General features: G+C 46.6%; 1 pseudogene; it reads right to left on the reverse strand.

The window, feature by feature from the left end:
* LOC141271431 (uncharacterized) overlaps window positions 1-2,855 on the reverse strand; it is a 66,513-nt pseudogene extending 63,658 nt beyond the window's left edge.
* Between the last annotated feature and the right edge of the window lie 11,605 nt (window positions 2,856-14,460).

Consider the following 14,460-nt stretch of genomic DNA (forward strand, 5'->3'; position numbering starts at 1 on the left):
ATGAGCACATCCAGCGTTATATTACTGTACATATACACATGGCAGAACTGGGGGAAGGGGGCACTATCTCCAGGAATGGAGGGGTTAATGCCCCCTATATACATGAGCACATCCAGCGTTATATTACTGTACATATACACATGGCAGAACTGGGGGGAGGGGGCACTATCTCCGGGAATGGAGGGGTTAATGCCCCCTATATACATGAGCACATCCAGCGTTATATTACTGTACATATACACATGGCAGAACTGGGGGAAGGGGGCACTATCTCCAGGAATGGAGGGGTTAATGCCCCCTGTATACATGAGCACATCCAGCGTTATATTACTGTACATATACACATGGCAGAACTGGGGGGAGGGGGCACTATCTCCGGGAATGGAGGGGTTAATGCCCCCTGTATACATGAGCACATCCAGCGTTATATTACTGTACATATACACATGGCAAAACTGGGGGAAGGGGGCACTATCTCCGGGAATGGAGGGGTTAATGCCCCCTGTATACATGAGCACATCCAGCGTTATATTACTGTACATAAACACATGACAGAACTGGGGGAAGGGGGCATTATCTCCGGGAATGGAGGGGTTAATGCCCCCTGTATACATGAGCACATCCAGCGTTATATTACTGTACATAAACACATGACAGAACTGGGGGAAGGGGGCACTATCTCCGGGAATGGAGGGGTTAATGTCCCCTGTATACATGAGCATATCCAGCGTTATATTACTGTACATAAACACATGACAGAACTGGGGGAAGGGGGCACTATCTCCGGGAATGGAGGGGTTAATGCCCCCTGTATACATGAGCACATCCAGCGTTATATTACTGTACATAAACACATGACAGAACTGGGGGAAGGGGGCACTATCTCCGGGAATGGAGGGGTTAATGTCCCCTGTATACATGAGCATATCCAGCGTTATATTACTGTACATAAACACATGACAGAACTGGGGAAAGGGGGCACTATCTCCGGGAATGGAGGGGTTAATGCCCCCTGTATACATGAGCATATCCAGCGTTATATTACTGTACATATACACATGGCAGAACTGGGGGGAGGGGGCATTATCTCCGGGAATGGAGGGGTTAATGTCCCCTGTATACATGAGCACATCCAGGGTTATATTACTGTACATAAACACATGACAGAACTGGGGGAAGGGGGCACTATCTCCGGGAATGGAGTGGTTAATGTCCCCTGTATACATGAGCATATCCAGCGTTATATTACTGTACATAAACACATGACAGAACTGGGGAAAGGGGGCACTATCTCCGGGAATGGAGGGGTTAATGCCCCCTGTATACATGAGCATATCCAGCGTTATATTACTGTACATATACACATGGCAGAACTGGGGGGAGGGGGCATTATCTCCGGGAATGGAGGGGTTAATGTCCCCTGTATACATGAGCACATCCAGGGTTATATTACTGTACATAAACACATGACAGAACTGGGGGAAGGGGGCACTATCTCCGGGAATGGAGGGGTTAATGTCCCCTGTATACATGAGCATATCCAGCGTTATATTACTGTACATATACACATGGCAGAACTGGGGGGAGGGGGCATTATCTCCGGGAATGGAGGGGTTAATGCCCCCTGTATACATGAGCACATCCAGCGTTATATTACTGTACATATAGAGATGGCAGAACTGGGGGGAGGGGGCACTATCTCCAGGAATGGAGGGGTTAATGCCCCCTGTATACATGAGCACATCCAGCGTTATATTACTGTACATATACACATGACAGAACTGGGGGAAGGGGGCACTATCTCCGGGAATGGAAGGGTTAATGTCCCCTGTATACATGAGAACATCCAGCGTTATATTACTGTACATACACATGACAGAACTGGGGGAAGGGGGCACTATCTCCGGAAATGGAGGGGTTAATGTCCCCTGTATACATGAGCACATCCAGCGTTATATTACTGTACATATACACATGGCAGAACTGGGGGGGAGGGGGCACTATCTCCGGGAATGGAGGGGTTAATGCCCCCTGTATACATGAGCACATCCAGCGTTATATTACTGTACATATACACATGGCAGAACTGGGGGAAGGGGGCACTATCTCCGGGAATGGAGGGGTTAATGCCCCCTGTATACATGAGCACATCCAGTGTTATATTACTGTACATATACACATGGCAGAACTGGGGGAAGGGGGCACTATCTCCAGGAATGGAGGGGTTAATGCCCCCTATATACATGAGCACATCCAGCGTTATATTACTGTACATATACACATGGCAGAACTGGGGGGAGGGGGCACTATCTCCGGGAATGGAGGGGTTAATGCCCCCTATATACATGAGCACATCCAGCGTTATATTACTGTACATATACACATGGCAGAACTGGGGGAAGGGGGCACTATCTCCAGGAATGGAGGGGTTAATGCCCCCTGTATACATGAGCACATCCAGCGTTATATTACTGTACATATACACATGGCAGAACTGGGGGAAGGGGGCACTATCTCCAGGAATGGAGGGGTTAATGCCCCCTGTATACATGAGCACATCCAGCGTTATATTACTGTACATATACACATGGCAGAACTGGGGGGAGGGGGCACTATCTCCGGGAATGGAGGGGTTAATAACCCCTGTATACATGAGCACATCCAGCGTTATATTACTGTACATATACACATGGCAGAACTGGGGGAAGGGGGCACTATCTCCGGGAATGGAGGGGGTTAATGCACCCTGCAATGGGGTCTCTCCACATACCTCCACCTGCAGAGCCGCCACCACATATATGGTTGCTCTGTGCGCACAGGACCTGTGATGAGGTCACAGGAGGGGAGGAGTCAGGGGTCACATGATCAGGGGCCTCAGTGGATGCAGGACTCTGCTGTGCTGGTTGTCATGGTGCTGGATGAGGGGAAGGTTATGTGTGGGGTCAGGAGGGGTTTACAGTGTGGATGTAGCAGAGCCGCGTGTGTACGAGGTGTACGGAGCAGAGCCGCGTGTGTACGAGGTGTACGGAGCAGAGCCGCGTGTGTACGAGGTGTACGGAGCGGAGCCGCGTGTGTTCGAAGCAGAGCAGCACGTGTACGAGGTGTACGGAGCAGAGCCGCGTGTACGAGGTGTACGGAGCGGAGCCGTGTGTACGAGGTGTACGGAGCGGAGCCGCGTGTGTACGAGGTGTACGGAGCGGAGCCGCGTGTGTTCGAAGCAGAGCAGCGCGTGTACGAGGTGTACGGAGCAGAGCCGCGTGTACGAGGTGTACGGAGCGGAGTCGCGCGTGTACGAGGTGTACGGAGCGGAGCCGCGCGTGTACGAGGTGTACGGAGCGGAGCCGCGCGTGTACGGAGCAGAGCCGCGCGTGTACGAGGTGTACGGAGCAGAGCCGCGCGTGTACGAGGTGTACGGAGTGGAGCCGCGCGTGTACGAGGTGTACGGAGCGGCGAGTGTACGTGGTGTGTACGGAGCAGAGCTGTGTGTGTATGACATGTACAAAGTAAAACAGAGTGTGTACGACTTGTACATCAATAAGTCCATCAAGGCGGTGGCTACCTCCAAGTCTCTGCACCCCTCCAACCAGGTGGAGGACCTCCAGTTGCCTCTTGAATCCTCCGGGGTGCTATCTGATAACAAATGGAGACAGACTTTTCTGCACCCTGTACCTGGTACTTCGCCCACTTCATTCAGTAAGCTTGGCAAAGTGTACGTCAAGGTGGTGGTTACCCCCGAGTCTCTGCACCCCTCCAACCCGGTGGAGGATCTCCAGTTGTCCCGTGAATCTTTTGGGGTGCTATCCGATGTTAACAAATGGAGAGAGACTTTCCTGTGTCTTGTTCCTGGTACTTCACTCACTTCATCTGTTGCTGAGGATGGCTCGATGGGAGGAAGCATCCTAGTCACCAAGATGGTGAGACCAGTTTCGTTCCCTCTAGTGGACAGAAGAGGTAATCGTCTTGAAGAGAAGGATCGGCCTCCAAATTCTCTGCAGAAAATCCTTGCAGGCTTGAAGAAGAGGGGGCGTAAAGGGGGGGTACTGTAACATCTCTGGCGGCGTGCTGGCATGGCTGGCTTACCACCTCCCACCATGCAAGACCGCCATCTTACCTATTAATCCAGGCTGCACACTTTGCTCCACTATCTGCTGTGTCTCTTGTCTGATTGCTTAGGGCGGCGGCGTGGCTACTGCCTGATTCTTATAGTTACTGTGTGTGCACTCCTAATGCCTCCCCAGCCTATTGCTGTGAGTCACTGGATACTTAAACCCCCTCCACCCAGTAGGGGGTGCCTGAGCAACACTTTTCTTCATTGTGTTCCTTGCAACTGAGTTTCTAGGTCCTGTCCTGTATCTTGTCTGTTCCGCCCCTGGGGGCTGTATACCCAGGCCTGTTACTTGTATCTGTGACTTCTAGTCTGTCTCCGCCACCCTGGGGGCTGAGTTTCCAGGCTCGTTCCTGTATCTTGTTCCTGGTTCAGTCCCTGTCTGAACTGTGTCCTAGCCCGTTATCTGTTTGTCTCTATGTCCGAACCTTCCCTTTTCCTTCACTGATTGTACCTGCACCTAACTCCAACTCGTTGTCTCTGAACTTCTGTTTGTGAGTTTTGTGTACACTCGCTACTTCATTGTAAGTACCTTGTGTGTATCTGGTTCTGCTTATTCACCGCACCTGCGGTTTTGCTCTGCTCCGCTTGTCCACCGCACCTGCGGTTTCGCTCCGCTCTGCTTGTCCACCGCATCGGCGGTTTTGCTCTGCTACGCTCTGCTTGTTCACCGCACCGGCTGTTTCGCTCTGCTCTGCTTGTTCACCGCACCTGCGGTTTCGCTCTGCTCTGCTTGTTCACCGCACCTGCGGGTTTTGCTCTGCTCCGCTTGTATACCGCATCTGCGGGTTTTGCTCTGCTCTGCTTGTCTACTGCACCTGCGGGTTTTTCTCTGCTCTGCTTGTCTACCGCACCTGCGGGTTTTGCTCTGCTCTGCTTGTCTACCGTACCTGGGAGTTTTGCTCTGCTCTGCTTGTCTACCGCATCTGCGGGTTTTGCTCTGCTCTGCTTGTCTACCGCACCTGCGGATTTTGCTCTGCTTGTCTACCGCACCTGCGGTTTTGCTCTGCTCTGCTTGTCTACCGCACCTGCGGGTTTTGCTCTGCTTGTCTACCGCACCTGCGGGTTTTGCGCTGCTCTGCTTGTCCACCGCACCTGTGGGTTTTGCTCTGCTCTGCTTGTCTACCGCATCTGCGGGTTTTGCTCTGCTCTGCTTGTCTACCGCTCCTGTGGGTTTTGCTCTGCTCTGCTTGTCTACTGCACCTGCTGGTTTTGCTCTGCTCTGCTTGTCTACCGCACCTGCGGGTTTTACTCTGCTCTACTTGTCTACCGCACCTGCGGGTTTTGCTCTGCTCTGCTTGTCTACTGCATCTGCGGGTTTTGCTCTGCTCTGCTTGTCTACCGCACCTGCGGCTCCGTTTCTGTATCCCAGTCTGTACTGGTCCCCATCCTGCCTGCGTTCCTACCTGCCAATACCTGCCTGTCTGCATGCCAGCTGTGCCTGCCAGTGCCCACCTGTCTGCATACCAGCCGTGCCTGCCAATACCCACCTGTCTGCCTACCAGCCGTGCCTGTCTGTACCCACCTGTCTATATGCCAGTCTAACCTGCCTGTTCCTGCACTCCCCGGTGTGGGTCAACAGCTGTGACCGGGGTCTGACCTGGAGTAGTACCTGGATCCTCTGCTCGGTTCCTCCCTGGTTCACGGAGTCGACTGAGCTGCCGTGCGACCTTGGTCAGACCGGGTTGATACTTAGTCACGCCCCTCCAGGCACTCCTCGGTTCATGGTCCAGTGGGATCACTCATCACGCTCACGCCAGTCAGTCCGGGCGTGTGCGTAACATTTCAAAAAGTCAATTATCAAAGATATTGCTTGGTTATAAATCAACATACATCAGTAACTCTGGCAATGCAATCAGCCAGCAATATACACAAATAATACCGACTAGGTGGCATGTTTTCAATACCACATTGCCCAGTACCCCTATGCGCGTTTCGCGTGTCGCTTCATCAGTGGGTACTGAGGCAGTATGCTGTCCAACATACTGTATATAGTGGGGAGAAGGGGAGGGAGATGGAGCTAAGCATCTGACAGTCCTATTATAATGATTATATATATATATATATATATAAATAAAGGTGCCTTGCCCATTAACCATCCCTGTCTAGGGTACATGTACATCAACTCAATGCAGCGCTGGAAAGACGGGAGCAATCTGGAAGTGTCTCGTACACTATCTGTGTGAATAGGCGCATCCATGCTGCTCACCGCGCATCGCCCTCTGTGGCCAGTGTCCCGGAAGCGCATACACGTGTAGCACGACATCCCATTGGACGCCGGGCAGGGAGAGAGAGGCCGCAGCAACACAGCACAGACGTGCACCCACAGGAAGTGCCAAGACGCCATGTTCTTTATGGGCACACCTGTTCTCATAGCCGACAGCATCTAAGATATAAATAAATACTCAGAAGAACTAGAATACATCATATCAATATAACATCTAAAGTCCAGGTATCATTATTTTCTTCAGTATTCTCTCATTCTCCCAAGTTCTTCTTTATCATTTTCCATTTATTAGGTTTGGTTGCCCTCTGGTGGTGATTTCTATTATGGCAGGTTTTCAATATTAAGGATCATATAGACTGTGGTGGATTCAATTACATTACAATATCAGTTATTAATAGTATGTTAAAGCAACATTATATTCATTCATCTTATTATATTATATTATTACCACAATATATTTCCATATCGATTTATTTATATAAACAAGGCAGTCAAGTTTTAATCATCCCCAATTTCCATAGCCAAATGGGTACTGAATCCCCTCTATAGCGATTAAACCCTCATTAATGTGTGAAAACACACATTACAAAACATATATTAAAAGTTGCCACTGACAGGTGCATTATTTGAATCTCAGAATCCTCCACAATAATCTTTTTACCCCCAGCAGCAGTGACATAGTTCTTGTAAGGAATGGGTCAAAACTAACCGTATCGTTTAGCCCTTTGGGTTTTACCGTATCCAAGATGGTGATCCACTTTATTTCTTTTTGTTCTAACACTTTTTTGAAATTTCCCCCTATAGCGCCAAGGCTAACTTTGTCAATACTCCGAAAACGTAATAACCTCCAATTAGTCTCTGAAGTGTTTTGGGATGTTTTTTAAGGCTGCTACATATATTAAATCACAAGGGCATATTGCCCAGTACATTACTCCAGTGGATTTACAATTAATAATTTGAAAGATTTTATTTCTTTTAGAGAAATCAAAAAATTCCATGGATCGATCTATTTGTGGGTCCGCATCACAAGACCCGCATAAAAAACAACCGCTTCTTGGAGACAAGGATCCAGTTAGTGGATTATACGGTGGCGGTGGCATGTAGTGGCTCCTTACCAAAATATCATTCAGTGTTTTTGACCTCCTAGGTGTAATCGAGGGTCTCTGTGGTATGACTCGATTCAGAACAGGGTCAGAAAGGATGGACCAGTATCTATTAAAAATATCATACATATCTCTTCACTGAGCATGATAGGGAATAATAAGTAACACCTGTTGATTTACTTTCTTATATTTAGGTCTCAGTAGTTCATCCCTGGTGGTAGATTTTGCCCTCTCATAGCCCTGTTAAATAATATCATCACGGTAATTGCGAGCTTTAAATCGTTATTTCAAATCGTCAGCCTGCTTTTCAAACAGGAGGTCAGTTGAACATATGTGTCGAGCCCTCAGGAATTGTCCTGTTGGTATTGACTTGATGACCTTTGGGGGATGGGAACATTTTGCATCCAAAAAGGCATTTACAGCCGTTTTCTTTCTGTAAATATCAGTGGTAATGATACCCCCTTCTTCCTTTCTAATTCTCAGTTCCAGGAAATCTATTTCCTCAGGGCTAGACGCATAAGTCAACCTGATGTTGTGTGGGTTAGACTTTAACCCCTGAAGGAATATATTCAAGAGGTCAACTTCCCCCTGTCACACAATAAACAAATAATCAATAAACCTTACCCACATTTGGACCGCTTCTTTTTCATCTTCTGGGTAGATAATGTTTTGCTCCCAATAACCAAGAAAGAGGCACGCATATGAGGGCGCACAAGATGCCCCCATAGCGGTCCCTCTTCCCTGCAGATATATTTTATCTTTAAATAAGAAAAAGTTATGTCTAAGTACAAAGCTTAGCAGCTGCAATAGCAGCTTAATCAAGTGGGGGTCCAAATGTGTCATCCCAAGATAAAATTCGAATGCCTTCAAGCCATCCTTGTGATTAATTGATGTACAGTCATGGCCAAAAGTATTGAGAATGAGACAAATAGTAATTTTCCCAAAGTTTACTGCTTCATTTTTTGTAATGGCAATTTGCATATACTCCTGAATGTCAAAGAGTGATCAGCTTAACAGCAATTACTGTACTTGCAAAGTCAATATTTGCCCAGAAAATGAACTTTAACCCCCAAAACACATTTCAACATCATTGCAGTCCTGCCTTAAAAGGAGCAGCTAACATCGTTTTAGTGATTGATCCATTAACACAGGTGTGGGTGTTGATGAGGACAGGGCTGGCGATCAATCAGTCATGATTAAGTAAGAATGACATCACTGGACACTTTAAAAGGAGGCTGGTTCTTGGTATCATTGTTTCTCTTCAGTTAACCATGGTTATCTCTAAAGAAACACGTGCAGCCATCATTGCACTGCACAAAAATGGCCTAACAGGGAAGAGTATCGCAGCTACAAAGATTGCACCTCAGTCAACAATCTATCGCATCATCAAGAACTTCAAGGAGAGAGCTTCCATTGTTGTCAAAAAGGCTCCAGGGCGCCCAAGAAAGACCAGCAAGCGCCAGGACCGTATCTTAAAACTGTTTCAGCTGCGGAATCGGACTACCAGCAGTGCCGAGCTTGCTCAGGAATGGCAGCAGGCTGGTGTGAGTGCTTCTGCACGCACTGTGAGGCGGAGACTCTTTGAGCAAGGGCTGGTTTCAAGGAGGCCAGCAAAGAAGCCACTTCTCTCCAGAAAAAACATAAGGGACCGACTGATATTCTGCAAAAGGTACAGGGAGTGGACTGCTGAGGACTGGGGCAAAGTCATTTTCTCTGATGAATTCCCTTTTCGATTGTTTGGGACATCTGGAAAACAGCTTATTCGGAGAAGAAGAGGTGAGCGCTACCACCAGTCTTGTCTCATGCCAACTGTAAAGCATCCTGAAACCATTCATGTGTGGGGTTGCTTCTCAGCCAAGGGAATCGGCTCACTCACAGTCTTGCCTAAAAACACAGCCATGAATAAAGAATGGTACCAGAATGTCCTCCAAGAGCAACTTCTCCCAACCGTCCAAGAGCAGTTTGGCGCACAACAATGCCTTTTCCAGCATGATGGAGCACCTTGCCATAAAGCAAAGGTGATAACTAAATGGCTCATGGAACAAAACATAGAGATTTTGGGTCCATGGCCTGGAAACTCCCCAGATCTTAATCCCATTGAGAACTTGTGGTCAATCATCAAGAGACGGGTGGACAAACAAAAACCAACAAATTCTGGCAAAATGCAAGCATTGATTATGCAAGAATAGACTGCTATCAGTCAGGATTTGGTCCAAAAGTTGATTGAGAGCATGCCAGGGAGAATTACAGAGGTCTTGAAGAAGAAGGGGCAACACTGCAAATATTGACTTGCTGCATTAACTCATTCTAACTGTCAATATAACCTATTGGTACTCATAATATGATTGCAATTATATTTCTGTATGTGATATAAACATCAGACAAACACTAATAAAAACCAGAGGCCAGCAGATCATGTGAAAATATAATTTTGGTGTCATTCTCAAAACTTTTGGCCATGACTGTAGGTGTAGTGACAATTTTGACTATGGGTGTTTTCCAGAAACAAGCAGCAGTAGATGTTGTTGAGTGAAAATTGCAAATGTGCCATTATAGTGCCAGTACACTGTAGTGCTAGTACATTCTAATAAAAATATACCCCCATAATTATATACATGACATAGTCAAGTAATTACAAAGGTAGAAATATTTATTAACCACAGCAAACAGAAAACCATTTAAAATTTATGCCCATAAAAATCCCATTAATAACTAAGGGGCAGTGTGGTACATAGATGGTAAATGTAACAGCATGGGTTTTTTGGTATAAATGTAGACAATTATATATGGCTACCAATAGTCACTAAGATATATAGATGACAAAATATACAGCTTATTTCAAAGTCAATTATCAAAGATAATGTTTGGTTATAAATCAACATACATCAGTAACTCTGGCAATGTAATTAGCCAGCAATATACATAAATAATACCGACCATGTGGCATGTTTTCAATACCACACTGCCGAGTACCCCTATGTGCGTTCCACGTTTGTACTGACATCACAACCTTTTCCAGAGACTGTTTACTTATCGCTTATTGCCTATACCCGCCTGCTATAATATATACTTGCCTGCTTCAATATATCCTGTTACTACGATATATCGTGTTTGTCTTCACTCCGACCCACGCTATCGATCTCCATAAGTATAAAGTATATATTTGACAGAATACACAAGCCTCAAAAGAATGGAGTTCGCTGGGTCTGATACTGTGGAGGTGCGTATAAAGAAAGTATGCACATATATCACAGGACTTCATGGGGACCTGCAGGCTACTAAAACAAAACTAACGGCATTAGAGACTCAAATTCATCATAATGCTAATGTGGCCAACTCGTCCATTCACGCATTAGCAAATCGCCTGTCAACTCAAGAGACTGCTGCTGCAGCTCCGGTTCCAGTATCAATGCCAACTCCGGCTCCGGCTTTTCCTAACCTCCCGCCATTCAGGTTTGGTGGAGAAAGAGAAAAATTCCGTGGGTTTTTAAATCAGTGCCAACTGTATTTTTCTACACAGGCAGCTCACTTCCCAACTGAATGAGCAAAAGTATTAACCATGATAATGCTGTTAACTAACAAAGCTCTTGCCTGGGCAAATCCTCTGACTGAAACTGATGATTTGTGTTTAAATTCGCTGAAAGACTTTATTGCTGCAATGGGTCAATTGTTTGGTGACCCCAATCGGAGTGCCACAGCAGAAGCCGCACTATTGACACTCCAACAGGGAAAGCGCTCTGTCGTAGAATATGCAATGGAGTTTCGGAGGTGGGTGCTGGACACTACGTGGTGCGATTCGGCAAGACATGCAGTGTTTAGGAGGGGTTTATCCGCTGCAATTAAGGATGAGCTGGCGCGAGGGGAGTCACCTGTTGCCCTGGGAGACTTTATCAACCATTGTGTTCGGACAGATGTTCGCCTCACAGAACATCGGCAAGAGAAATGGGCAGATACTAATCGTAACAACTTGCTATCTTTTTCTCCTCCCTCCAGAGAAACTCAAAGTAAATCCTCTCTTCAGGTGGAGTCGGAACCTATGCAGGTGGATGCAATTCAAAGAACTCGTCCTGACGCACGCAAGGAACATCGTTTCAGAGAAAATTTATGCTTCTATTGCGGAAAATCGGGTCACTATATTTCAAATTGTCCCAGTAAAATTCGCAGGACTACAGCTGCAGTGATCGAATACGACGTCTCAGATGAAGCCTCAGTAATTTCTCATCAAAGTCCTCCTCGGGATAAAGAAACCGACCAGGATTACGATTTCTCCGACTGTGCTTCTGAAACATCTTCACCCGTGAATGCAGCCGTTCTTTCAGTAGGCTCCACTACTTCGGCCTCGGAGAGCTCAAAGAAAAATTCACACTGCTACATTCCTCTCAAGATAAAGATTCAGTCCGGCTGGGTTACTAGCTCTGCTATGGTTGACTCTGGAGCCAGTGGTAATTTCATGGACATTGCATTCGCTAAAAAACACGGTATACGTCCACAGAGGAGAATCGCACCGGTATTAATGGAGACCGTGGATGGGTCCCCGTTAGCATCCGGGCCTGTTGACCTTGAAACAGCAGCATTGAAGGTTCGTATGGGGGCGGACCATGCAGAAAGACTGTCGTTTTTGCTGATCTCTTCTCCCCACTTTCCTGTAATCTTAGGCTTACCGTGGCTACAATTACAAAACCCTACTATCAACTGGGCAACAAAGGAATTGCAGTTTCCAGAACGGCAGATATCTTCCAGGGAATCAGCTTTAATCGGGTCAGCATGTGTAAGTGATCTAAAACTACCAATGGAATATCAAGATTTTGCAGATGTATGTGATAAAAAGAACGCGGACAAGCTGCCACCACACCGGCAGTATGATTGCCCCATAGAACTCTTACCTGGCGCCGCGATTCCGTTCGGTAGCATTTATCCTCTGGCCGGACCTGAGCTAAAAGCTCTCAAAGAGTATATCGATGAGAATTTAACTAAAGGGTTTATACGACCATCTTCCTCTCCAGCCGGTGCCCCAATCTTCTTCGTGAAAAAGAAGGACGGTTCACTCCGACCATGTATTGATTATCGTGAGCTCAACAAAATTACTGTCAGAAATTCTTATCCACTTCCACTAATTCCTGAATTACTTGAGAGGATATGACATGCCAAAATCTTCACAAAATTAGACCTTCGTGGAGCTTACAATTTAGTACGGATTCGCCCTGGTGACGAATGGAAAACAGCTTTCCGGTCACGTTACGGACATTTTGAGTACCTTGTTATGCCTTTCGGACTTCGTAACGCACCGGCTACCTTTCAACACTTGGCAAATGATATATTTAGAGACCTACTCGATATTTTTGTTGTGGTTTATTTGGATGACATTTTAATTTTTTCCAGCAACTTCGAGGATCATCAGCGGCATGTGAGAATGGTGTTGGATCGTCTACGGCAAAATCAGTTGTACATCAAGTTGGAGAAATGCGAGTTTCACAAATCGGAGATTCAATTTTTGGGGTATGTTATTTCTCCCCAGGGTCTCAGCATGGATACAAGCAAGACTCAAGCCATTCAGGAGTGGCCAATTCCCAACACACTAAAGGAGGTGCAACGATTTATTGGGTTCGCCAATTTCTACAGACGGTTCATTAAAAATTTCTCGGAGATTGTCTCACCCATTACCCAACTGACACGGAAAAAGACGCCGTTGGTCTGGTCGCCACAAGCGCAGACAGCATTTGACAGGTTGAAGTCTAAATTCACGTCAGCTCCCATTCTCATACATCCGGACCCGGATCGGGCCTTCATAGTGGAAGTGGATGCCTCGGACTGTGCGTGAGGGGCTATACTTTCACAGAAAACAGGTGAGAAAGATCTTTTGCATCCCTGTGCTTTTCTTTCACAGAAGTTATCACCTGCAGAAAGGAACTACGACGTTGGAAACAAAGAATTGTTGGCCATTATAACGGCATTCAAAGAATGGAGACATTTGCTACAGGGGGCATCCCAACAAATTGTCGTACTTACAGACCATCGTAATCTTGAATTCATGAGGTCGGCAAGGTGTCTAAAACCCAGACAGGCTCGGTGGAATCTTTTTCTTAATCAGTTTGATTTTGTTATCTCCTATAGGCCGGGTTCTCGTAATGGGAAAGCAGATGCACTATCCAGAATTCATTCGGTTGATATAAACCCGGCTGCACCTCCAAGAACCATACTCTCGGAAAACAACTTTATAGGTCTGTTACACAATCAAGATCTACTAACAGCTATCAGGGAAGCGTATGCTGCAGACCCGTTCCTGATTCAACCGTCCAGCCAGGTAAATCTAACCTTGAAAAATAGACTTTGGTTCCAGGGACAACGTCTGTATATTCCGGAAATGGTTACATTAAGGGTGCTAAAATTAATGCATGACTCTAAGATCGCGGGTCATAGAGGAGTTCAGAAGACTCAGGAATTCTTGTCTCGCTTCTGGTGGCCAACTTATCGGAAAGATGTTCAGCATTACGTCTCATCTTGTGAGGTATGTGCAAGATCAAAGGTTCCTCGCTCCTCACCTACCGGACTGTTGCAACCCCTTCCTATTCCATCCCATCCCTGGGGGCCTATTTCAATGAATTTTATTGTAGAGTTGCCTATGTCAAAAGGAAAGAACACTATCCTAGTAGTAGTTGACCGCTTAACCAAGGCTGCTCATTTCATTCCCTGTACCGGCTTACCAACAGCGAACAGACAGCGGATCTTATTGTACAAGAGGTTTTTCGCCTACATGGGGTTCCTGATGAAGTGATATCAGATCGAGGGGTCCGATTTACTTCAAGATTTTGGCAAAGCTTTTGTGCTGCTCTCGACATTAAGGTAAATCTGTCATCTGCTTTTTATCCGCAGTCTAACGGCCAAACGGAAAGGACAAACCAGACTTTGGAGCAGTATCTGCGTTGCTACGTGTGTCATTTGCAGGATGATTGGGTAAACTTACTTCCTTTGGCCGAATTCACGTATAATAATTCACAGAGTGCATCCACCAAACAGTCTCCGTTCTT

The sequence above is a fragment of the Phyllobates terribilis genome, unplaced genomic scaffold (genome assembly GCF_046119375.1).
Source record: "Phyllobates terribilis strain yellow unplaced genomic scaffold, ASM4611937v1 Scaffold_5__5_contigs__length_657084704, whole genome shotgun sequence".
Lineage (NCBI taxonomy): Eukaryota > Metazoa > Chordata > Amphibia > Anura > Dendrobatidae > Phyllobates > Phyllobates terribilis.